This window comes from Pyrgilauda ruficollis, unplaced genomic scaffold (assembly GCF_017590135.1).
Source record: "Pyrgilauda ruficollis isolate IOZ18807 unplaced genomic scaffold, ASM1759013v1 scaffold96, whole genome shotgun sequence".
Lineage (NCBI taxonomy): Eukaryota > Metazoa > Chordata > Aves > Passeriformes > Passeridae > Pyrgilauda > Pyrgilauda ruficollis.
In genome coordinates, this window is record NW_024531710.1 from 931,564 (window position 1) to 958,020 (window position 26,457).

At 43.4% G+C, this 26,457-nt stretch overlaps 1 protein-coding gene across 4 annotated transcripts in view; it reads left to right on the top strand.

Annotated features, from left to right (window-relative positions):
* PEAK1 (pseudopodium enriched atypical kinase 1) overlaps window positions 1-26,457 on the top strand; it is a 109,503-nt gene that overhangs the window by 37,618 nt on the left and 45,428 nt on the right. For all 4 annotated transcript variants that reach the window (XM_041489683.1, XM_041489681.1, XM_041489684.1 and 1 more), the window contains exon 2: window positions 10,173-10,342. The gene's annotated coding sequence lies outside the window, so the exon portion shown is untranslated. The remainder of the gene's footprint in view (window positions 1-10,172; window positions 10,343-26,457) is intronic.

A 26,457-nucleotide genomic window follows, 5' to 3' on the forward strand; every position in this document is an offset into this window, starting at 1 on the left:
AGTTCTGCTTGCAAACATGTAGAATCACAGTGAAACTTCTCTTCATTTCCTATGTTTTTTCCCTAAATAAGTTTTCTCTCCCTTCAAACACGCCTCTTTGTTCCCACTGCTGTAGAATTCTTTCATCCTCTTCTCAAAAGCTTCTGAATATGACACACAGCCTCACTTGAAAAGAATGCAGAAGAGGAATGCAGGGTGGGGAGCTGGAGGTATGGAGCAGCATCCACTCAGCACGAATACACACAACAGGACACTTCCACTGCAAGGCAGGCTGAAGGGGGCCTGTAAAAGAAATCACAAATCATTATGGCATAGGAAAAATAAATAGAGGTGATAAAGGAACTGAGTTTCTTATCTGTTTTCTTTTTTGTTTTCTGACAAGAACCTGGCAGCTCAAAACAAATGCACAAAGCTGAGAAGCTGTGGAATGTCCTTCCACAGGATGTTGTGGATATGGGATTGTAAATGGGTTCAAAAGGTAATTGGATGAATTTATGAAGGAAATTTCCATGCAAGAATATGAAGTACAGAGACCCCAGTTCTTTCACAGAAGTCTCTGAGCTGCTGATGGAGGTGGGAGTGAGTTGGGGAAGATGGTGCTGTTGGTGCCTCGGTGCTCTGGGCTGGTGCCAGGAGCAGCCTAATGGACACGCTGGATTCAGCTGCTGGCATCCTGTAACCACTTTTGTCCTCTCTGGGGCTCTCCTTGGGGTATTTATGATCCGTCTGATCTTCTTCTCAACATCTTTGATATTTGGCAGCTTTGCTAAATCTGCAGTTTGTTACCTCTGTTGTTTCAAATGTCAGCAGCTGAACTGCGTTCTCCCTTCTAGTCCATAATTTATCCTGCACAGATGGAGCACTCTTGCTTTTCCATGGCAGTCGATTCCTCTGTCCCTAAATTTGTGTTTAGGAGTAAAATGTTTGAAAAAGTAACTTGCTGCTTCAGCCTTTCCAATTTGGAATTTTATGCTGAACTAACATATAAAATCATTTTCCAGAGGAGCATTTAAGAGATTCCTCTGTAGCTTTGGTAAGTGTGTTATTGAAGTGTAACACTCACTGAGGTCACCTCACCCTGGGCAGTTGCTTTAGCACACTGAACCATGTTCCTTTGGCCCTGTGGTCTGCATCAACCTGGCAAATGGTTCCTGTTCACCAGCAGTTCTTCTTTGTGATACAAGATTCCCCCCTTACTGCTGATACCTGTTTCTCCTTTCTGTGTATTCCCAGTGAAGTGTTTGTCAGCTGTGGATGTTCTCAAGTGTCACCATTTGCATTACTCTTCTGATAGTCCTTTACTACCCTCTTTTGATCTTTGCCTCATTTTTCTTTAACTGCAGGATTCAAACAACCACTTTTCTCTGGCAAGTGAGTTTAGAATTAAAGCTTCTCAGAGTCTCCCTTTCCATAACAATACTTATCAATGCAAGTGCCACAACTCTTACATTGATCTTGATCCTAAATTTCAGTTTTGGGGTTTTTTTTAAGCAAACTCTCTGCCCTTGGAGAAGTGAGGCTGCAGCAAGCTCTCATGTGTCTAATGACAAGCCAGAACGGGAGCAATACTTGCAGTGTATTGTCCTCTGTCCTTGCCTGTTTCCGATTGCTCAGCACCAATTGTTTCCAGCTGCAGCTGTTTTATACAGCTGCCAAAACCACTAATGCCAAACCTGTCTCTAGCAAGAGAGGGTTTAAAGAAATAATCTTGCTTTTCTTCAGTGTTTGAAAGATGGCAGTGCTTTGGGTTGTGATGTGGTTTGCCTGGTGCATTCAGGCTTACACCGTGGTGCAGTGGGTGAATGGTTGGTGGTGAGCAGGGCAGTGTGTGTGCAGCTGTGTGTGCAGCTCAGCAAGAGCATTTCAGAGAACTGCGGAAAAAATCTGGAGCCACTGAACACTTGCTGCATTTTGTGCTATTTAAATGCATACTCTGTATCTTAATACTTCAGAAATATTAAGTGCTACTTGAAGTTCCCTATTACAACTGTAGTTGTTTTCCATCAGTATTTGTAAACTGCAGTCAGAACGAGGGAAAACGCCTTAGGTACTTGAGGGAGAGAAATAGCCCAGGAAGGAATCCGAGAGCCTCTTTCCCATGCCCTCAGGCCTCTGCAGGGTGCACTGCTGTCACCCCAGTGCTGTTTGCCTTAAGGAGGCTTTGCAGCAAGTAGAGCTGGTTCTGTTCAATTTGTCAGTGTTCACTCAGGTTTTACATTCAGTGCACTGTAAGTTCTGACCTGTTTTTAAACTCTGCTTATTCTCCTGACTGACCCTACGGTTCTGGCCTTTCCCTGAGCTGCTGTTGGATTTCTGATGTTCTCTCTCACCTTCACCACTTGTTGCCTTTTTTTGCCTTCTGGCTCTTTCAACCAATTGAGTTCACTTTTTGATGTATTTTCTTCCTTTAGATTTACATAGTATATGAGTGCCTTTCTCATTGCAAGGTCAAATGATACTTCACTGAGAAGTCAAAATGTGTGGATTGGCTCTTGTCACAAGCTTAATTTAACCATCATTTATGTTCCTGGAAGTATTCCATTTTTGATCCATTTCATTTATCTTAATACCTCCTTTTAAGCAAAACTTTGACAAATGATAGCAATATGTGGAAGATATTTTAGCAGTCTTTTGAAAATCATTTTGCTAATATTTGAATTCTAGTCCAGACCAGACTTAAAATAATAGCGTTACAAAATGTCAAACCTGGTAAAGCTATTAAAAAAAGAACAGGAACTTTGACTAATGGCCCATGTATATGGCTTAACATTTAAGTAAAGATTGCATTTCTGACTTGAGCGATGAGAAGAATTCAGCTAAAGCATTTCTCTCCAGCTTCCTGCTGCAGTGAGTGTTCTTTGTCTGGCTGTAGCTGTGGGAAGAGCTCGGTGCCACACATCTCTGGAATGTTCCAGCTTTGTCTGGGATGCTGTTCCTGCTCTGCCCGCGGCCACAAGCCCTGTGGGCTCTGCGAGGGTTTGTGTTCAAGCTGAGCTGCCTTCCTGGCCTGAGTGCTTGTGTTTTGGGGGGGTGTTGGACAAGCCAGGGACATGGCAGGATTGTTCTGACAGAGCCATGGAGGGCAGTGCTCCTAACTGAGAGTACAGAACTGGGGATCAAGAGATGGATCCTCTGCCTTAGCCCAGGAAAGGAGGAGCTGTGGGTGCATTCCCAGCACAGAGGTGCAGCGTCATGGCAGTGGGTCCCCCAAGTTCCAGAGGCTGCACTAACCAACGCCCTGCCCTTTGGCAGGTGCTGTGCCAGGAGGTGGGGTGCCATTTGTGTTGTTTGTCCTGGGGCTCCTGTGGCAGCTGTGCAGAGCTCTGCAGTCCCTCTGATGCTGGGGACTCTGGATTTGCCCTTGTCCATGGCATGAAGCTGTTCAGCAGGATTTGCCTGCATTTTCCCTTGTCCATGGCATGAAGCTGTTCAGCAAGCTCACAGCAGCCTCTGCTCTCAGCAGCTCCATTCTCTAGGAACAGATTCCATGAGGAGAATGCCATGCGCACATTCAATCTGCCACTTTCTCCTCTAACCCAAATTCAGTAAGATTTTCTGCTAACCTCTGTGGTATATCTGGGAGGGGTTTTTTTTCCTGTGGGAGGGAATATTTGAGGCTGGCAGCCACAGTTTTAATGTTAGAATTGTTTGGATATGGACCTGGACTTAAGGCAGAAAATCCACTGCCATTTCACAGCTTTATTTGTTGAATGGAAACCAGGGAATCGACATCACGTATTCAAGAGCAAGAAAAATGGCAATAACAGCAGGGTGTGTAATTTTTTTTTTATAGTCCCAAGCCTTCCTTTGTTTGCAATTTTAGCTTAATATATTCATGATACCTTGAAACAGGGGTATGCATTGAGATGGGGGTTTGAAATTGCTTTTGTGGTTGTTTCTGGCTTATATAAGTGTATATATTCTCTAAAATTCAAAAGTGACTGGAAAAGAGGATTTGGAAGAGATTATTCATCAAAGTGGTATTTTTTTGCAATACGTTAGAGGGGGGGAAAGAGAAATTTCAAGCTTGGTGTCTCAAACTTTGGTTTTGTTCAGCTTTCTTCCCTTCACAAGATGTCTAATTTTAACCAAAATTTCTAATGAGCCACTGGAGTGAAGTATATGCTAACAAAAGTAACGTTAAGTGTTTCAATAAAAATCTCTCCTGCTAGTTGATCACAGAAGCACAAACTCTGTGGTTATTCCATTAATTCCCCTGAGAGATTCCAGGATACTTTATCAAGAGTAGATCTAATTTTTTTATACTATTCATTGAAATACATGGATTTCGTTAAATATTTTCAGGTCTATGTTTTTAATTTTTATTTGCGTGTAAAATTTATATAGTTAATTATGATAACGCTGTTTCCAGTGTTTCTGAAAATACTTTCAAAGTCTGCCTTGCATGATCTGTCAACTCAAATTATTACATTTGCATCTTTTTTTCTAGAGCCTGTGCAATTAAAAGCACTTAAATTGTTTGTGTTTTATGATAAATTTCAAGGGAGAAGATAAGCCAATTTGTTCATGGCAATTTAGAAATCCAGCTTAATACTTTATTTAAACCCAAAAATGTTCTATTAGGATTGAAAGGAAAGTGTGGGAAGAAAATGGCAAATCCCAGTGTAAAGCTGTAGAAGTCTTGTCAGAGTGCTTGAGAAACTTTAAATGGTCTTGTTTGGTTAAACTAGGAATTAGGAATTTGCTTAGGGAAGACGTGGGCTGGAGGTTGTATAAAACAGAATCAGAAGGGTCACAGGAGATGACAGCAGAGCTGGGATGTGATTGAGAGTTAAAGGCAGCTCTTGTGCAAACGTGGAGAAAGTTATTTCCAGCATTGCTGGGACTCTGGGAGACTTGAAATAGTTCAGTTCATGTCACAGATTCCTCGAATTTCCACATGTACAAACACTACTGGGGGCAGGTGAATATTGTCTGTAGTTATTTATTACCTTTTAAACAGCAGCAACATAAGAAAAAAGAAAATGTTGGTATTAATCTAAATAGGAAAGTAGGAGTGGTGTTCCTCGAGTATTTTGTGTCCATACTTGAATTGAATTTTCTTTATTAAGAATGTTTTATGAAAAGATTTAGAGAAATCTGGAATTCTCTGTTAATCCCCAAAAGTGAAGGCTGTGCCATTCTTCTGCAACGAGGTGAATGCTTCTGCAGAAACAATTTGGTGAAGAAGAATATCCAAACCAATGAAAGGGCCAGGATTTGTGCCATTTCTCAGCAGTGCCCTGCCCTGTGCTGCAGCAGGAACTGTCCCATCAGGATGGACAGCTTGGTGACAGCAGGGATATCTGTCCACAGAAGGGAACAAGGATCTTTAGGAGGGTTACAGTGAAAGATGGAAGCTTAAGCAACACCATGCACCAGCTGATGAAGGGAATTGCAAGGCATGTTATATTCAAAAACTGTAATACTTGTATCATGTTTAAAGAAAATTATTCAAACCCTACTACTTCACCAACATTCCTCCTTCCCTTTGCACTCCCCTCACTTATCTTTTGCCAAGAGCTGCTGTAAGGAAATACTTCTCTTCATTTCTCTTGTTTCTGTCAGTAATAGTGGTGAGCCTGAAACCCCTTCTGCAGTGGCAACTTGCAGTACTTCTGTAAATTGAGGCTTTTGTCAGATAAATACAGTTGGTAAAATTTTTCTTGATCCCCAAAACCCTCATTTATCTTCCTATTAAACAACAACAAATATATATATATATATATATTCCAGCTTCCATTCTTCCCCTTCAATCTGTAAAGAACAGCATGTGATGTGGTTTCTGTGTTGATTTTCAAGATGATTTTTAGCCTGTCAAAGGCCTTCTGTCTCAACAACTTTGAAACAAAGATTTTTTGAATAGATGAGAAAGTGCAGCTGCCAGATGAGCCAACACAAGAAACTGGAAGGGGAGGATCTTGCAGATGGTTCTAATAAAACTGGGCAAACAGCAAACGGGGGCGGGGGGAGAGTGGGTTGAAATGCAAATTGCAATCCCAGTGCAAGTTTTGGGGTTAGTTTGTGAAAGAAAGTTGCATAAACAGTCATTTGAGGCTTTGGCGTTGGGGGCAGTTTATTGTTGCTCTCAGTTTTTCCTGTTGCCACGGTGCTGCCAGCTTTTCCTTCTCCCTGTGTCCATGCTGCTACCTGAGCTGGTGTGCTGTGCCAAGAGCCCTCCTCTGGAAAGCCCCATTCAGCTATTCGCAGGGCTTTTAGAAAGGTGAAATACCAATAACAGTCTAGGTTTTCAGTAGCTGGTGAGAGGAGAAATGGTGCTTGTTGGAGCACAGAGCAGTAAAAATTGAACAGAGGCTTGTATTGCTTCATTGTTCCTGCCTGCTATCCCAGAGCCAAAACTGCATTTTGGCCAAGCCCTGTGTTTGAAGTTTGTACTACATGATTCATTCATAAGGATGGAGGGTGACTAGTTGTAATTTCTGTCTTTTCTGCTAATTTTCTTCTCTTATTCAATGGTATCGGGTCTCTAATATTAGACCAACAATTAATGAATATAATTGCAGTAAGAGAGATGCAGCTGAGGGCCTGGATAGCTTCTGATGGTCTCAAATTCAATCACTACTTCTTGACGTGATAATTTGGGGTTCTTTGGTGGTTCTTTGGGCCACAAAATCTTACTGACACCTCATTTCCAAAGCCAAAACAATTAAGTTTGGTTTTTTTTTTATTTTCCTCTTGCTAATCTTTCCCTTCTTCAATGAAAGGAGGAGTGTTTGAGAGCACACAGGCTTTCAGCTCACCCAGCAGCCCTTGGGGATGTGTCTTCATCTTGCTGTGTCAAAAGCTTTTCAAATCAGTAGTTCGGGAGCAGCAAATCCTTCAAACGCATGAGTAACAGATACTTGTTTTATTTAAGAGTCCTTAAGCATGAGCAAGTCATTAAGTACTTCCTTTCTCCCCATGAATCAGTTCTATTTTCAACAGTCATCATGTATTTAATATTTTTTTAAAGAATCAGAAGTTTTGACTTTTAAACTTTTCTGGAGTCTCTTGTGTACCTCTATGAATTTGTATTAAAAACAAATCTGTCAAGGGCTGCACATTCCCTGTACTGATGCATTCCCTTTCCCTATCTCCTCCAAGAGTGGATATGTTCTGTGTGCAGCATTTCTTTGCCCCAGGAGACAGTTTGGAAGTGAAGAGGTTGTTGCTCTGAAAGCTGACCACATCTCTCCATTACGTGGTCAGTGGCTGTGTAATGCCACCTCAAAATGCCACCACCTGAGTGGCCTCAGGAGCTCAGCACCAACCCCCTGCAATGTCCCCCTGGGGGCCTGGGAGTTCCTGGGGGCAGAGTTTGCTGTGCCAGGTGATCCCTGCAGCCTCCTGGGCAAAGCTGCCCTCACGGTGTTTGTGGGATTCCACTGAAGGGGCTCCCATGGTTTAATGGAATGCTTTGCTGGTGGATATTGACCCTGTGATGTTGTCATGCTTCTCTGATTCAGTCCATTTGGAAAGAATCTGCTTCCCCTCTCTTTACTGTATCATGCAAAAAGGATAATGAACATAAATATTTATAGTTAGGTATTTTTGCAGGGGTTTGTGTCCAAGATACAACATGCTGAGACATTAAACAGCACAAGTGGTGCCAGAATCCTACCAGCTTGGCAAATCTGACAGCCAGCTGAAGGCCAGGATGAGGTTTTGTGATAAAATCAGGCCATGTACTGAACACTAAAGCATCACCAGTTGTTCACAGCTTGGGAAGAGTTCACTTGCAATCATCATGAATAGGAAAAACCTTTCCCAAATGAAGCTTTGTTTCCTTGTGGTTTTGCTTCCATTTTTGCCTCCTTACACAGTCAGCAATCATAATTCACATGCAGGGGTTTGAAACAGCCTTCCTGTTCCTAATCTTGTGAGGAGGTGTCCCTTTACCCCTGGCTGTCACTCAGCCTGACAGGCTGGGAGCTGCTCCAGCCCTGGCAGCTGCTGAGAGCCAAGATGTTTGCAGCGATGGTTTGGGAGATGTTTGCAGGGACACTCTGGGAGATGTTTGCAGGGACGGTTTGTGATTTATTTCTTGAGCATTTCTGCCCTTTGTGCTGTGAGGACAGCGGAGGGGACCGAGTCACACGTCAGCTCTTCACACAGGGCTTCTCCTGCCCCAGCCTCCAGGGAAAGCCAAGGGAAATGGAGAGGGACTCATCTGCAGCATCATTCACTCCATCCATGGGAATTGCCTCTTTGGAGCAGCAGCTAAAAAGGATTGCACATCATCTTTATTAGTTAACTTCAAATGCTTTAAATTAATCTGTAGTACTGGGCACTGGAACAGAAGTGAACATGGAGTGGCTTGAGTAATTTCTTTTTGAGGGGTAGGTTGTGTTTTTGAAGTCCCTGTGCTGTTTGTGAGTACAATGACAACTGTATCTGTGATGTCTGTGCCACCTGTTGCCTTAGCTACCATTTAAGGTGCACTATGCTGATGTTGGAGATAAAATGTTTCTGTGGCACCTATAAACACCTCAGTGATCCTCACAAGCCACAGGAACACCAGATTTATATCCAGCTGTGGCAGTGAGTCTCTGCCATCTCCAGCTGTGTCAGAGCTGTTGGAGTGCAGCTCCACAAGTGAAGGCAAATGGCAAGGAGAGCCCTTGGTACTGCTGGGCAAAACCTGCAGAATTTTAGGACAGAAGTACAAACAACTGCATGCAGCTGAAATTTAAAAATGTGGGTAACTGTTGATATTTTATTATATAGCTACAGCTCAGGCAATGTTTCCTGGTTTGGTGCTCCCTGTAGAGATGTGCCCAGAGGTGCCTGCAATTTGGGAACAGTTCTGCAGGCTGGTGGACACTAAAAGAGAAATCCATCCCCCCTCCTCTCCAGGCCAGCTGCTTGAACTGCAGCATCCTGCCTGAATCCACAAAGTTCCCAGTCCCTTGTTCTCCTCTCCAGCACAAAAACATTTCAGAAGGGGTTAAAATTTTACACCAACGACATCTCCTTTTGCTGAGATGTTAAATAATCTTTCAGTGCTGCCATTCCATGCCATGAAGTGTTGGCTGGTTTCTCTTTTCTTCAGGGCTCTTTTCTCTATTTCAGAGAACTTGGTAATATGCAAAGAAAAAGTTTGCTGCTGTGTGAGGTTCTCAGAACTACGAAGGATTGTGGTGTTCCCTTAACATTCCTTCTGAAGGCTTTGCAGGGCTCAGTTCTCATTCCTGTTCTTTTCCTGCATCCTATTTCTGGCTGATCCCATCTGCAAAAGCAAATTGGTTGGTAACACTCTGGTTAGGAGAAGATTCAGTCTTCTCCATCCAGAGTAAGCTTTTGACTCATCTCTAATATCTCTATTTAGACAATGAGCCACAAGTTGGAGTCTGGTTTAGTGGCTATTCCCTTACCTGCCTTCAATGCGAGGGTGTTCACCCTTCTCATTAAGTCAATTTTCAAACACATAATGTGTGTTTTCTTTTAGGATGATTCTTATTCATCTCACTTGTTGCTGCTCATCTGCAGAGCTATTTCAGAATCTTCCTTTCAAATGTCCTAAAAAGTCCTTTTGTGGTGATAATCGTTGTCAAGGCGCTCTGGTTGTGCTGCTCAGTCTGTGCCCTCACCAGGCTGTTTGCTTTGCACAGAAGTTGGTGTGCTTTGCTCCTTGTTATTTGTGGTTTCCGTTACACAAATTATTTGTGTTTGCTTTCTTTCTGCCAACTTTGTCACCCACGAACGTGTTCACACTTGAAGTCACAAGAAGCAGAATACCAGAGGAGGGGGAAAAACCAACCCCACAAACAAAACCCCAGGAGAACTGGACAGTGCTATTTCCTTGAATAACTCCAAAGTGCTCTGTTCCTTTTCCCAGGAAAAGTCCTTTATTCTTCCAGTAGGTTCTACAGGCTGTTCCTCAGCTTGTGCCTCCAATTTGTTTTCATTGCAGAGCTGCAGCATGGCTCTTGGGCAGATAAAGTTCAAAGGAAGGCTGCAGCAGTGTGCTCCTGGGGAATGGGAAAGAAATGGGAACGTTAAGGACAAAAGTCTGGGGTGCCAGCTATGCAGCCGGAATTCTGAAATGAATTCAAATATCTTTTTACACAGCTCTCACGGCATTTAAGAGATCAGGAGGTCACTCAAGGAAAATTTACAATAAATCAGATTTGAAATTTGTTTGAAATAATCTTCTTGTCTGTCTTTCACAGAAAATGTTGCTGCCCTGACCAGCAGTCATGGAGAGAAGGGGGTGAAGTGAATTTGTCTGGACAAGTTGGAAGTCTGAAATTTTCAGCAGGATTTATTACCATTGGCTGCAGGAGGTTTTGCCAAGCCAGCCATTGACATGAGAATGGATTCAGTGCCTCAGACTTAAGCGGTAACTCATTTTTCTGTCATCTTCTGATTTCCAATACAGTACCATAGGAGAATTTCTATTATAGATTTTATTGTTTTACTACTACCAGAGTTTAAGTAGCGAATCTTACAAGAGCCAAACATGATTTTGTGAGCTTCATTCGTTAGCAGAAAGTTGGAATTTTAGTATCTGGTGCTTGATTCAGTAGTTGAAATTTCCTCCTGTGGGTTCGTCCCATGTCTTCATCTTTGAAAAACAAAAAGATTTTTATCCATTACTGACTGTCTTCCTACCCAATGCCCAGCAAAATGCAGTTTGGAACAGGGTGTAGAAGTAGCTCTGTCCCTGTGTTTTGTTGTATTTTAAGTACTTTGTGTGACTCCTGAAACCTGTAGAAAGACGTGCTTATATGGCACACTTGGAAGTTTGCTTTTTTCTGCTGACATTCAATATTTCCTCAAAAATCTTTTTCCATTTTCTTCTTTTCTTTGCTCTTCTTATTTGCTTATCTTTTTCTCTGCCATTCATAGCTAGGTATTAAACATCTGAATTCTTCTGTGCCTGTATTTCTGAGGTCAATTTACTAGTCAGGAATACAAAACTGTGCTACTTTTTAAAGTTAAATTTGGAGCAGAAAGACCCAGCTCTGTCTTACTATCCCATTTTGGACTCTGTGCCTTTGTAACAATGTTGAACTGGCCACTAAAAACAGGAGCTTTTAAAAGGGTAGAGGGGAATTACTACATCTTTAATACCACACCAAGATGATGTTTCCATGTCTTTTGAGGCAAGAGAGTGAAAGGAGGTGTTTGTGCTCTCTGCAAAGCCTTGCTAAACCCCAGCTCAGTAGAATCTGCCTTAGTTTGAAAACTGTGATGTAACTGCACATATCAAAAATGACATCTCACTACATTCCTTTCATTTGTCATGAATAAAACAAAGGAAATCTGTTGTGTGCTATGGTTTTGTTTGAAATGCTTATCTCTTATTTGACCCTCTTTTTTTAGAGGGAGAGTGAACAGACCTGACAGTAGTTCTATGTGGCTGATGGTAGAAAAATTAGACCAGCATTTCTGAACCTCACAAATATACCTGTTCTTATTTAGCAGTGCAGGTGAGGTATTCATTCCACCCCAGTATCACAGTCTGTGTTACTTCAGTGGGAGAACAGTCAGTGCCCCAGAAGGATTCTGTGAGGTTAAGGGTGCGATTTCAGAAAAGGGTCAACATTAATGTATCAATTCTGTCTGAAATCCACACTGAGGCTCCTTTGTCTCCTGTGAGAGCACAGTCACACCAGCATTTAGGAGCCTCCCAGCCAAGAGCACAGAGCTCAGCCAGTGCATCAGGTGCTCAGGAGGCTGCCAGGTTCCTCCCTCACTGAGTTCCCCTCTTTAGGAGTTGTCTGGTTTGTTGCCAGAGTTGTTTCTATACTGTGTCAGTGTCTTCTGCTGCTTTGGCAGGAAGGGAGGGTTTGCAGATTCCATCTGTCTGCAGTGTGACAAATGAAGCTCAAAAAGAACTTAAAAGAAAAATCATTTTCTTCTTTCAAGTTTTCAGATTTACTGTGTACTTGTTAGTGCCTTTTCTCTGTTGTTCCCTGTAGCCCTGCAGTCCTTTCTCTTTGAAGGTGTGCACAGACCCTCAGATCTGATTCACTCACGTATCTAATGAGAACAAGAAAAAGACAGTTCCAGCTCTCATGTCTGTTTTGCAAAAGTTTTGGAGCTGGAGCACTTCAGTGGGATGTTTGGTTTCTGTAGGGCACTTTAGAGCCAGAAATATGAACAGCACAAGTTACAGAGTGCTCCTAGTCACAAACTCTTGCCCATTCTTACTAAGGAAAATGCACCACCTTGGCTTGTCTGTATGCAGGCAGTCAGGAGGGGATACAAGCAGGTTCTAACCACCATCATTAGAGGAAACATTGCTAGGAAACTGGAAGGTGATGTTTTGTCTGTTCCCTTGTACATCCCTGCCTGGCTGTACTTCATGCATTCAGCCTTTGACAAAACAGCACTAACTGTAAATCTGCCGGGGCCAAGGACTTCAGCTGAGCAAATAGTTCCCATAATTGTTTCTGCATTCTAATTACTATTATTTAGCTGATAAAAGTGACAATCAGAGGCCCAGAAACAGGGAGAACAATGCTATGGGATAGATTCCTCTGCTGGCACAGAAATATATTAATCAGCTGAACACGAAGAGGTTTTTGCAGTTGAGGGAAGAGCTGGGTGGGATGAGGCCTGGGAAGAGCTAGGGGTTGCTGCTCTGGGCAGATGGATCTCCTTCCTGCTGGAGATGCTCTGCAGTGGCCTAGGTGGGAACTGATGGAGAGCACACATTCTTTCTGTCTCTGAGAACAGCTGGAGGATGTTGCCTGGGAGGTGCTCTTGGCTCAGGGATATTAAATGGGAGGGTTTTCTCTCAGCTTGAGAAAACATTTTTTCCGCTTGACTCACTGACTGAAATCTGAATGAGTGATAAAATTTCTAAAAGTAATGTTGAATTGGTTGGAAAAATAAAAACTGCATTTATCATCAGGAAGGAAGGACAAAGTAAGGGGAAAGATTCAATGAAGAGGAAGTCACCACCTTCCCAGGAACAATGGGAGGCTGTGGGCAGCTCACACACCTCAGCCTGCCTACCTCTGCAGCCACACAGAGGATTCTTCTGAGGCTCCTGTCCCACACACAGGACCCACACACATTCTGTGGGATGCTTTCCATTGAGAAGGCTGCACCAGGAACGTGTTTGCAGAGGTTCCCTCACCATACAGAGCTCGAGCCTGTGTGCATGAAAGGAGACTGCCCACTGAGTCCTGCAGAAGCCATTCCATTCCATGAACAACACCAGCCTTTGTTGCTTCTCTTTGGCTTGGCACAAAGAACAAGGAAGGAGCAGAAAATGCTGGCACTGAGGAGGAGCCTGTTGTGATCCATGTGAGCTGCAGATAAAGCCAGGTATCTGCAGGGACAGGCAGGGGCTACTGCCTTAGATGGATTTTTGGGGTAATAACCATAATAACATTCTTTTAATGAGCTTATATTTCTGTAGTGTATTTCTTGTGTGCATTCCTGAACAGTGTGCATTCCTGAACAGTTTTCCAGACTCCAAGTGCTGTATCAGTTTCTGTGTGCTTGCAGTTTGGAGAAGCTCTGGGCACAGAGGACTGTGCTGGGTGTGCTCCCCTGCAGCACAGGCCAGCTACTTCCCTCTCAGGGTAAAACAGGGAACAGATAGGGGAACATTTTAGCTGCAATTACACATGCACAAAAGAACGATGCAGAATTGAGGATATTGATCTCAAAAGAAGCTGGAGATACAGAAGTCAGGATGTGTTTGAGTTGGGGGTCAAGGAAAAGTGACTTTTTTTTCTTCCCAAGACCTGGCTTGTTCATTTGTCAGGTTCAACCATGCTTTTCCAGCTGAGGTTTTAGTGGCTGAAGGCTGATTCAAAATGGAAACATTGACAGGCTAAGCAACAATAACTTAATAATATTTATTCCATGTCCCTATATGCACTTCTTTCCAGAGGGCAGTTCAGATTTTTCACGCTTGCAGTAGTCTCTCTTTTCACTTAGACTTATCTCTGAAATGTGCCCATCACAGGTGTGTTAAAAATTCTGTCCTTGTCAGTTTAGCTGATAGAGGGCAGCTGATGCTGTGTTTGCTGAATTCATGCTGGTGTGATGGCTGGAAATTTCAAATAAACAGTATAAAATGGAAAAAATACCTTGTAATTGTGTGGTGCTCCTGGTCTTCATTTTGGCCATGCTCCTGTAAGTTCTGTCCAAGCAGCTCTGCTGCTGGGCATCTTGTAGCTCCTTTTGTGATGGGATGGCAGATTGCTTATTGCAGGACAAGGGAATTTTCAGTGGTTGGGAGATGAGAGGCCTTGCTTATGGTGAGGTCTCCTCTTTTCATTTGCTCAATATTTGTAACAAATTCGTTTTCCCTGAATTTCCGTCATGTGAAACTTGTGTATTTTACTCTGTCATTTCTTTTATCAGCTGCTCGGTTGGTGATAATTGCATTGTATTTTTCATACTGGGTCCTTTCACATTTCTCTAGTCTGTTATTATGTGATGTGGCCTTGGCAAGAAATACATTCCCATTCTTCCAAACAAAAAAAAAAAATAAATTCCCAAACCAAAAAAAGAAACCTGCATACAGTTCAGACCCTGCTAATTAAGAAAACCATGAACTTTGGGTGAAAAAGATAATTAACACATTTGAACATTAAAAATTAACACATTTGAACCTGCTGCAAGCAGTAATCATTTCCATGGAATGCAGGTAGTGCCAAGGTTCTGGGCAGTGCTAGATGCCCTTGGGTACTACAGCACCCATCTCATCCAGAGAGTTGCTGCAGCAACACTTCTTATGCCCCCTTTAACACAAAATAATTGGAGTTTTAGAGGCTTCTCAGATTCCAAAGGTTTCTTTAATTTATCCAGAATGCAACTTCTCCTCTCAAACATCCATTTCCCTGGAGTTGGACTAGATGACCTCCTGAGGCCCCTTCACCCCTAATGGTCCTGTGACTGCTTAACCCTCCCCAGGATAAGGCTGAAAATGCAGTCAGAACCAGCTGCTGATGGTGCACAGTCCTTCTTCCTTTGCTCTTCCAAAGAGGAGTTCTTTTAGCCCAATCATCACTATCTTAAATATGAACATTAGCATATCTGTATTTTAAGCAGAAATACTTCACAGGCAAATAGGCAGGGCTTTAAAAAGACTTCAAAATATTTCCAGAAATACCTGCCTTGCTTTCTTTTTCAGCCTTGTCTTATATATCATTCTCTGTATCAGTTAACCTACTTTTTTTGCTAAACTTTTATTTTTGTTCTGTTGCTTTCCATTTCTGGTGATATAAATTCTGTGTATCCTCTTGGGAAAAACTGCAGGTTACACTTTAACTTGCACTGTGGTGGCAGTGCTTTGTGATTTACATTACAGTGGCATTCCAAAGATATTTCACAAAATTCAGACTTTTCCCACTGAAGGAATATGGTAGGCCATGTGCAAACATAACTGGGATTGTTTATTTTTCCATTACTAGATAAGAAGGTGCGAGGACAAATAAAATACAAAATGAAAAGAATCCCTATTCCGGATTCTTTAGATTCCTGCCTCCCCACCCAGATGTTTGGAGAGCACTGCAGGCTGGTGAGATGCATGCTGGTTATCTGCTGCATAGCCCTACCCAAGCTCTAACAATTACTGATTAGTTCTGGTCCTCTTTTTCTGTGGCTTTCCTGTGCTGCATTGCTGTTCTTATGAACATCTTTACCAGGTTAAAATACTTCCAATTTTTCACAGTGATTTCTTGAATTAGTAGCTAGGAATAAAAGTACCACTTGATAACCAGTAGTGACACCTTGTTTTCTCCTGTCAGTGCAGCTGTAAACCAGTCAGAGGGATTGAATCTGTCCAAAATCCCTGTTGCCAGGGAATAGCACTGCTGAAAGTGGAACTGAGACAGACAACTTTCTCTTGTTGGTACTGACTTCCTCTTTCAACTCTTTTGCTGACAACACAGTTCAGGTATCTCACAATCTAAACATGTATTGTTCCATGCAGGAGAAGTGCATCAGCAGTTCTGACTTACAGACATTTCAGACTTCTTGAGCACTGTCTCTGCTGTCCCCTCCTGTAATTGTTTCAGATATATGCACAGTTAAATCAGGATAGTTGGTTTTCAGCATAGAACTGTTTGCTTTCAACATTCGTATAAAGCTTACTGAGGAGGATGCACACACCCACCAACTTAAAGATGCCATACTATGAGAAATGAACAGGTAATGCCCACTGGAAGAGTCTGAGGTATATTTTATTACATCACTGTTATGGTTTCAGTGTATTTAAGTTTAACGCTTTAAGTGAGTGAATTTACAGGTATTAAATGGATCAAAATTTATGAATTTGCCTTCTTAATGTAAAAGACATTTCTTCTGCAGCTAAAGAAAGATGGCACCGGGCTCATTGAAGGAAAAATAGTCCTTACCTGACTATGACTCTTGTGTTACTGATTTTCAAGAGTTTAGATGATAATACCCATTAAGCTTGATGTTGGTGATGGATACAAAAATTAACCTTGAATATCCGAGTGGTAGTGACATACTTGAGTCTTGCATCAGTCAGTATTCAGTTAATTATCTAAGTATCAGTGCAAAGAGAGCAGGCTCCAGCTGGCTGTAATTAGGGCTGGATTGTTCCATGCCTTCAAGACAATTTTTACATTCATGGGATCTGCAGCTTTCTGTTGTCCTCATTTCCTGCAACATAAAAGCATTTGTGTGTCAAAGAATGAAAGGGGGCAGAGAGTGAGAGAGGCTGTGCGGATAAATCTCATTAACATCCCTGACAGTCTGGCTGAGAAATAGGCATTGCAAGATCTAAATATTTTATTTTTTTTTAATAAAGAGGGAAAACAACCCCCAGAAGCCATAGACAGAAAGTGTTACTTCACTTGCCTGGAAGACAAGGTGAATCTTCAGAAAGCACAGTGGGTTTTGTAAAAGCTGAAATATGCTCTGTAAATTTTGGCCAGGCTGTGCAGGAAGAAAGTTGGATGGCAAATCAGGAGTGTGTGTGACAGACAGTAGATGAGGTGCCCTGGGATACAGCACTGCCAGTGCCAGAGATCCCAGCCCATTTGTGGAATTCAAGCTCTGGGGTTTGCCCTTGTGCTGCTGAGCTCCCAGCTCTGCGGCGCTGGCACTGGCTCCTGGGGATGTCCTGGTTTGGGGAGACAATCCTCAGCTCCCTTCAGCTCTTAGGTCATCATGACCTGTGCAGCCTCTGTTTCAGCTCATGAGCAACACTGGAAAGTTTTCAAATTATTCCTGTATTTGGGGAAGAAACAGTCTTTTGTGTAGTTTGCATGGAAAATTGCATGTTGGTATTTCAATGGGATCCAGTGGGGAAGGTTTGTGCCAGCAGCTGGGGGCAGGCAGGAAAGGGCAGTCAGTGTGAGCCCAAGGACTTCAGGACAGGATCTCTTCAGGCCATGAACCTGCTGCTCTTCACCTGCTGAAACCTCCCCTGGCACTTCTGGGGAGCAGAGGGAGGCAGAGGCCCAACAGCCTCCCATGATGGTGCTCACTGCTGATGTCCTTCACTCTCTGACCTGACAGAAATCCACCCTTCCTCCCCACCCTCAGGTGGAGCTGCTGCAGTTTGAATGCTGGGGCTGTTCAGAGGTGTCATGGAGGTGAGCATGGCCATCTAATTTTAGCCTATTAATGTCTTATAAGGGCCTAAAGCAAGGTAACAAAACCAGTAGTTGATAGGGAAAGGTGTACAAGTTAAATTCCTTCTTTATTTAATGCAAATTAAATACTGTCACAAGCAGTAATAGTTGCATGTGTGTTTCTGTTCAGGTTGGCTCTATTCAGGCATCCCCAGCAGTGCTGTGCAGGTACCTGAGCTGCATTTAGCAAATGCTCTTACCACGTGGTCATAGGACTGCAAGTACTGAGCTGTGTCTGAGCCATCATCCTGCAGTGCCCTGGCACTGGCTGAACACAGTCTGTGTGTCACAGCACTTCAGTGGGGCAAGGCTGAAGTGTGGAATATACACCCAAGAAAATAATTTTATTTTGTGTGCTGAACTAAACTTTGTAAATTTTCTTTTGTGCACTTGATTATTAAGAGAGAATTAATGTTTTGCTACTTGGACAAGAATGCTTTAGTTACTGACCTGCTTCTGTGAAAGTTTATATTTTCTGAGTGTAGAATTTAGAGTCACAGATTCTGTTTACTGACTGAAACAAACTCTCTAAATCCTCAGTATCTCGCTAATTTCCTTGAAAGGTTCCTATGACAGCTGTGCAAAACCAGCTGGACAGATAAGAAACTGATACCCAGTGTGTAAGTACAGACCTGCTTCAGCAGAGAGCCACTTAGCCATGGTTTGATGTTAGTTATTCAGCCTAGGGATAAGCTGTGAGCAAGGGCAGTTGGTGAACTGTTCTCCCCCATTACAGAATAGAGAACTGTTAAGGTTGAAAAAGACTCTTATGATCCTTGTGTCCAACCACTGACCCAGCACTGCCAGCTCCACCAGGGAGCTGTGTCCCCAAATCCACATCCACACGGCTTTTTAATCCCCCGGCCATGGTGACTCCACCACTGCCCTGGGCAGCCTCTGCCAGGCTGGACAGCCCTTTCAGGGAAGATATTTTTCCTAATTTCCAACCTAAAGCTCCCCTGCACTCTGTGTCTTCCTTGTAGTGAGGGACCAACCTCTGACCGCAGGGTGTGAAGTGTGGCCTCAGCAGTGCCCAGCACGGGTCACTGCCCTGCTGCTGCTGCCACAGCACTGCTGCTACAGCCCAGGGGCCAGCAGCCTTGTGGCACACCTGGGCACATCTGGGCTCATGTTCAGCTGTGCCCAGGTCCTTTCTGCTGGGGAGCTTTCCAGTCCCTCTGCCCCAGCCTGTAGCACTGCAGGGAGCCAAGGACAGGACCCAGCTCTTCACCCTGTCGAACCTCACACGACTGGCCTTGGCACATGGATCTGGGCTGTCCTGGTCCCTCTGCAGAACCCTCCAGCAGATGAACATTCCCACCCCACTCAGTGTTGTCTGCCACCTGGCTGAGGGTGCCCTCAATCCCCTCAAGCCAGCCCTTCCCTTTAGCCTGGGTTAGCATTTAATAGCCAAAGGAAAGGGAGGCACAGGGGAAGTGCCTGAAGTCCTTTACACCCCACAGAAGTTCCCTTTCCTCAGTTTGATTTCCAGCAGGGGACTCTGGTGAAGGGCCCCATAGGCAGCAGTGTTGGCAGCACAGCTGGGCAGTGGCTCCAAGGTTAAACAAACGAGCAGTGGGACTGTGACAGGTTGCACTGTGTTTGCAGGACACAGCCACAGGCTTCATTTTGCATGTCTGTATTTCAGTGGTTTCCAGAAAATCTAAAGATACTTTTTTAGGAAACTAAGAGAATTTGGTTATGATGGCAAAATGTTAAAGGTACCACTTACAGCAAAATGCAGGAGCTCCTCAGAAGCTCCTCCACTCTGTTTTGTGGTTCATGAGGTGATTCATCCCAGAGACCCTGCCTTCCCAACTGCCTCAGCTCATACAGAAGTTTAAGTCTGTGTCTATGTTGCAACTTGAGCATAAGGGATAATGGTTCCTAATTGTTGAGTAGCACATTGAGTGCAGTAAGTACTGACCTCTCTCTGCAGCACTGTGCCACAGAAGGAATGGCTTTCGTGTTGAAACCCAATTGGAGTAGCTGTAATGCTTCATGCATCATTTTAATGGCACTCTCAAAAAGCCTGGTATCTCGGTATGTCATTATCTCAGACTCTGCAGTTGTTGTTTCTTATTTAAATGTCCTATCTCACTTGAGATTTAATGTAATTAGAACCAGCCTGTGGAAAAATCTTTTTCTATTATGTCTTAGCTATTGTTCCAGTCAAGATGGTAAAGCAAATCAAACAGGATATAATGAAAATGATAAAACCATTTGCAAGAGGCAGTTTTCCTGAGGGAAGCAAAAGGCAGCAACACTTTTCATTTTCCTTTGTAATTCTAAACATGGCATGGGCCTGGAGTGACTCCACGGAGACTTGTCCAATACACCTGAGAGCACAGACAGGTACAGCTGGCAGGAATCTGCCTTGGCTGATCCAACAGAGAAGCACCACAGCAATAAGCTTCTTCCACTGTCAATGCTGCTGTCCCAGCCTGTTCAGCCAGCACTGGGTCTGCTTGCCAGCCAAGGTGTGTGTGAAGGAGCTGGGCCTGCACTAATAAACATCTGAGATTATTTTTCCCTCAAGCTGCAGCATCCTGGCTGGGGAGGTGCATCCAGAGTGTGGAGTCTGCAAAGGCACTTGTACCCACAGGCTCGGTGTAACACGTCTGCAGCAGGAACTGCTCTTCCTGGTGTGGAAGGAGAGAGAAAAGTGTCCAAGGCTTTCTTGGTCTGGCTGGGAGGCCACATCACAGCAAGGCAGGAGCCCTGACTGCTGTCTCTGCTGAGTGATTTCTGAGCAGTTCAGGTGTTGCTGTTCCATATCTCTTGGCTTTTCTATTAGGTTTATAATTTGACATCAAAGCTGTTTTACAATGTATTTTCTCTTTTGTGCACAAGCCATTTGAGAGCAGGCTTTTGTATTGTCAGCACGTGTTACAGAAATCCATATTAATTCTCAGCAGTATTGATAAACTGTAGCTCTGAGAGGCTTTGATCCAGGGCTGGGTGCCATGGCTAGACCTCCACAGGCAGTGCCTGCACAGGAGCTGGCAGAGCTCTCAGTCCTGCTGGTCAGAGGGGATGCAGCCAGAGCCCAGGGCACAAAGCCTCTGCAGCCAGGCAGTGCTGCTCTGGTGCTGGGCTTACCTGGGACCATGGGCTTTGGAGTGCAGAGTGCAGCCAGCTGAATCTGTCTTCACACAAATGTCAGAAGCAACAGAACAGGCTTGTTTTTCAAAAGCCAATGATGTAAAAATTCAAAGGATCAAAATGCAAGTAATTCAAATGATCAAAGAAATCATTAGGTTAATACCTGCAAACTGTTGTGTAACTTCAGGTGTAATGAAAAAAGAAAATCTACCTGGAAAAATTATCTTTTTTTGTAGGTTTCTGGGTTTGGTGCTGACTAATTTATAGATCACCTGCACAAGTTTGCCTCTTCTGTTACTCTGATCTCTTTGGAATTGAAGAAACAGTAGTTTCTTCCTCTCCCCTTCTCCCTGTTCCTTTCTTGTAAAGAAATGATTAAATACTCAGAGTACAAATGCTGCACATGAATATTTATAAGAACTTTTATAACATTTAGCGAGGCAATGCTTCACGGCTGTCTCTTTCTGAATGCACATAAGAAAGTGCCATAATTTCTTCGAAGCTGCACTGAGTCCTTATTTGCTACTGGATTGGCAGGAGCTGGAGGCTCCTCAGGGCTGCAGTCACTGATGATGACAAAACACAGAGATCATTGGGGTGTTTCCTACTTCTCTGTTAAAGCACTTGGCTTGTGTTTAATATCTCATAAGAACACATTTTTCATGCATCATTTACATTTAAGTTGCAGAAAATTGCTAGGTAGAAATCTTGTTACTGGCATCGGATAAATACCTGATTCCTGTGTTAATCCTTTGGTCTGGGAAAAAACAGAGTTAAATGTCTTCTGCTTGGAATACTGACACTGTGGGACAATTGAGTGGCCCTGGAGCACACTGTGCAAAGCACTTGGAGGGTCCTCCTGTTAATGCAGAAGTGCTTTAGCCTCCACTTCTCTGCATATTGTCTCTCTGGAGTAGGGCATCCTGTGCATACCTAATTGCCTGTGTAATGCCTCACAGTGTTGTCACACACCCACTTCTAAAAAGCAAATGGAAACTAGTAGCTCTTAATAGCAGATTTATCCCCTTGACATCCTGAAAGAATTTAGATCAGATTAAGCAGAAGAGGAGAAAGAAGAAAGGCTTTAGGAATAAGCAAAAAGGAGAGAGGGTTAGAGTTGTGATTTGTTAAAGCTGAAGATAATTTTAGAACTGGGTTTGGAAGTTGCTTGCTCATAATCCTATTATAACCTCTCCCCTTCTCCCTTATAAAATAATTGCCATAAATTGCATGTTCTCATGTCCACATGGTTACTATAGGAATTGACTTGCATTGTTCTTGAAAGCTGGAGTGCATGATGTGGATTGGAAGTTACCTGTGGGAGCTTGGCACACCCTGTGTGGGTCTGTGTGATGTGGGGCTGAAATGCCCCCGTGCTGGGGCTGCTCCAGCAGACCAGAGGGCAGAGTGGGAATCATCCCCGAGCCAGGGCTGTGAGCAGAGCTGTGACCTCCCGTGGATCTGCTCCAGCAGGGCCTGCCTGGGTGTCACTCACCCTCCCCACTGTTCTGACAGGCTGCTTCCTGTGGGGTGGCCTTTAAACCATCTCCACTTTAACATCTTTCACTGGATCAGCTGGCTAAGTTAATTCTTCCTGGAATTCATTGACAGTATAATATTTCTGGTTTGTAATCATATTTTCTCAGTTTTAAGTCCCCTTTTATTTGGTCACACTTAGTTTAGCTTTCTGCCTGGGATGTGTGTATCTTTTGTAGATCACAATCTGAAGATGTCAGAATATCCCAAGGGATCTGATACTTGTGTGTGTGTGTTTATAAATATGTCTAATTGATATTTCTCTGCTACAGCACTATGCAAACTATAGAGGTGTATTTTTAAAGAAGACACCATTTATGTGACTTCAACCCCTGAACTACTACTGTACTTAATTTTCAGATAGTGATTTTGATCTCCTTCCCAGATGTTTTGGACAGGGTAATTATTAGAATTATTTTCATAATTAGCAAAGGACAATTGAAGGAGACTGTCAGTTTAGTTTGCATTTCAATTAAAGCTGTACACTTGTGGCATTACATTTATCACTAGCTATTACAATAATAATATTGAAAGACAATGCTCTCAGTTGTGCTTTACTTGTGCAAAACTTTTGAACCTGATACATGACCTCTGAGCATGTCAGAGTCAGAACTTGGTTACCTCTGTTAGAAAAGTATGTACTCACCTGAGAGCTCCTGGAGTGTGTTTAGCAGCAGGCTAAATTCAGGATCTTGGGGAAATGCTCCCATGTTTGCATCTACAAGGAAACAAAGGTATTGTCCACATTGGTGTGGAGCAGCTCATCAAATCCACCCAAACAGATTAAAAAGCCTGTAGTCCTTGGATACTAATATCTACAAGAGTTTTCAAATCACATTTTTCATATGGAAGATTGAAATTGCACTTCCAAAAAAATTAGTATGACAGCTCTTCCTAATTTATTTCTTTGCACTGAATTTTCAGTGAAAATGAAGTGTGCACCAGGGAATGCGTAGGCATAGCAAGTGGTAAAATTCCAGGGACCTTTAGAGACTTCAATTTGTCTCTAGTCCTGGCATATTACAGGTTTGTGGAGATTTGAGGCACAATTTATTTTATTACTCCTACAGAGCCTCAAACTGAAATCTTCCATCACACCCTATGAGACAAAGGCCTTGATTCAAGCAGGGAACTTGCTGCTCGAGCTTGGTGTCTGACTGCAGACCAGGGACTGCAGGAATTGCTGCCACGAGGGAGGAGAGGGGAGGGATCTGCCTGCGCCTCCTTCAGCCCAGGCATTAATGCTGCCTCACTTCAGCAGGCAGCCATCTCATTATCTCTGTCAAGTCTCCTCTGCCCTTTGCCTTTCCCGTTCTTCTTTCTCCAAGTTTAGCAAGTAATTAAAAGAGTACAGTGGCTGAGGAGTGAAAAGGGAATTTTTCCAAATGCTGTTCCTTGTAAAGTGTAATACATCGCCCACACCTCCCAGGGCAGTGATTGAAGATCTCCTCACATTTGTCTTACTTGAGATTTAAGCAAAATCATCTGCTGAGCATTTCAGTCTATCCATGTGCATTACAATCCATCCAGGCTCCCTGAAAAGAAAAATGGGAAAATAAGACATGGTTAATGTCCCAGGCTTTATGTGGAGAGAAGAGATTTAACACCGGGCATTAGAGACAGAGGCTCCGGTCTATCTCCTGACTACACGGAGCCATTTAGCACCGTGAGCCTGTCCTTTTGTTGGATTAGCTCAGCCTTGGAAGAGCTCTGGGCAGGAGCAGCAGTGCCGGGAGCTGGGGCTGCCTGGCTGTGGCACTGCCTGGGGCTGCACTGTGTCCTGGCAGGGCAGGGGCTGCTCTTGGAACCCCCCCAAGCCTTGCTTTGGCACACCGCAGGTGAACAGAGGTTGTGCACAGCGGCTCCTTACAACCACTGGCTGTCCGCTTTTCTCTTTACTCTTCCTGTTCCTGCAGTACCATATGGAAGTGAGGAAATGACTTTGCTCTCGAAAGAAAGGAAGAAGAAACAAGTATTTTTATGTAGTAAAAATGTTTGTATTAACGTGTTTTGAAGATCTGCACAGCACAGAGCAGATCTGCTTCAGTTTCTCAGCTCTGCTGTATGAAGCAACCAAGAGGCCAATCCTACACCTGTATCCAGGCAGCTGATAAATCTCCTATTATTAACTTCACCATTTTTGATTTTTTTTTTAATTTTTTTTTTTTTTTTTACATACAGCATTCTGGCATCCAAACAACTCTTCTGCCTTTATTGAGTTTGACATACTGCAATTTCTCTCAAAATTAAGGCTTTGGGATCCCTGTTCACATACCAGGTTTCAACAAAAGGCTTTATGAAACAGCTGGCTTTAAAAGTTGAGTGACTGTCAGTTGAGAAATGATTTGTACTTGAAACAGTCATAGAAGGTGAAGTTAGTAGTGACTCATTTTCTGGTTATGCCAAAAAATTATTTCTGCAAATCACTGAAATCCAAAAAATTTAGCATTTAATCTTTATTCAGATTACTGAGACTAGTTTTTCTGTCAAATAACTGCTGGATACTATTGCAAACAAAAGGCTTGTTTTTTAAAACAGCTTTAAAATAAAACACAAATTCATTGTAATTGAAAAACCATGTTTCCTGTCTTCCTTGTGCCTCTGTATGTCATCTTTGCAAATGCTGGATTTTAGTGAGGTATAAATAGATAACTTGATTAACAAGTATACAAAAGGCTAAATTAACTTTTAAATCTAGTATATTTTTATTTCATTTTTCTATGTTGTTACTGAGAAACCAAAATGATGAAAATGCAGTGGATGTTCTGTGGGTTAGGCCTGGCTATAGGTGACAGGTCTGAAACTGGTTGTAGGTAGGAGGTGCTACTGAGCAGGCTGCTCTGTATTAATCTTTGTCCTAAAATTGGTCAGGGGATTTTATGAGCAGTCTGAGAGAAAATATAAATAGGGAGAGCAGGAGATTGAAAACAGAGATGTGCACTGGCTATACTGGAAAAAAAAAGATGGAGGAAATACACTTTATTTATTATGTACAGCTGTAAACTGGGAATAAAAGATTTTAGGCCAGGCTTGCCTGATTGCACTGAGAGAAGTGAAGCTGCTGAAAAGCTTGTGGAAGGCATGAGCACATCATCATCATCATCATCGGGGTAAGACCTTGGGCTGCAGAGGACAGTGCCTGCCTCCAGGTGTGCAGGGATGTGCTGCAGCAGTGCAGGGTTGTTCTGGTGTTTGTCCCCAGTGTGGAACCCTGCACTGTGCCCAAGGGTGCTGCTCGCAGTTCACAGATGGCACTGGAGGTTACAGGTGTGGGCAGCTTTGTTTCCAGAGAAGGCCAGAGAGCTCCATTTATTCATGTTTGTATTTGAAAATAGCAAAGCAGAAGCAGAAGTGCTGCTGGAGTATGGGGGAAAGCGATGAGTAAGGCAGCGTTGATGGCTGTCACAGTTACCATGGCAACCCCTTGGCCATCGGTCGGGATGCCATCCCTGTTTATGTAACCATCACAGAACATATGCCACCACCACTAATTAAGCCAAGGTTGAGCCCAGAACCTTGAGATCACTTTTTTTTTCTGTATAGATTGCAGGGTTAAGCACTGCAGAGAGCGTGGAGTCTCCTGGGGACACCTGGCACCACCTTGCCCTCGTGTGCAGGAGGTGGCAGCAAGGCAGCCCGGGCTGTGCTCCTGAACAATTCCCTCAGGCAGTGGAATGTGATGGTGTCTCCTGGCCAGTCCTGGAGACTGAGCCCAGGAGCTCAGAGGGAACAGGGGCAGAGCTTTGCTGCTGCTGTGCAGCTTGATGCTGCTTCTGTGGCTGTTGTCTCACACTGGTGCTTGTTATAAACAATTTACTTCCAAATGCCACAACGTTGCACATGGCAGGAATAAACCTCCCTCAGGACCCTCCAAGAGAGCAGGTAATAGCAGCCTGTCCCATTTCACTCGGAATGGCAGTGACAAAAGGTAATTGCCCTGGGCTTGGTGTGGTTCCTGGTGTGGGCTTGTAGCAGCCCAGTTTGCTAATAAAGTATTCTGTCATAAAAATCTCGTTTGAAAGGCAAGGAATTCAGATGAGTGTGGTTCTGCTTTTACCTTCAGACCCCTGTGGACTGGTATTGAGTCATCTCAGCAGTTCAAGAGCAGAAAATTCACGTTGTGTTTTTTCTGGCTACAAAAGGCTTCACATTCTCAGGATTCTGTCAAGCACAAGTAGCAAAATTTGTCTGGCGATCAGCTCCTTTAGGAAAACATTTCTATCCGTAAAGAAGAACT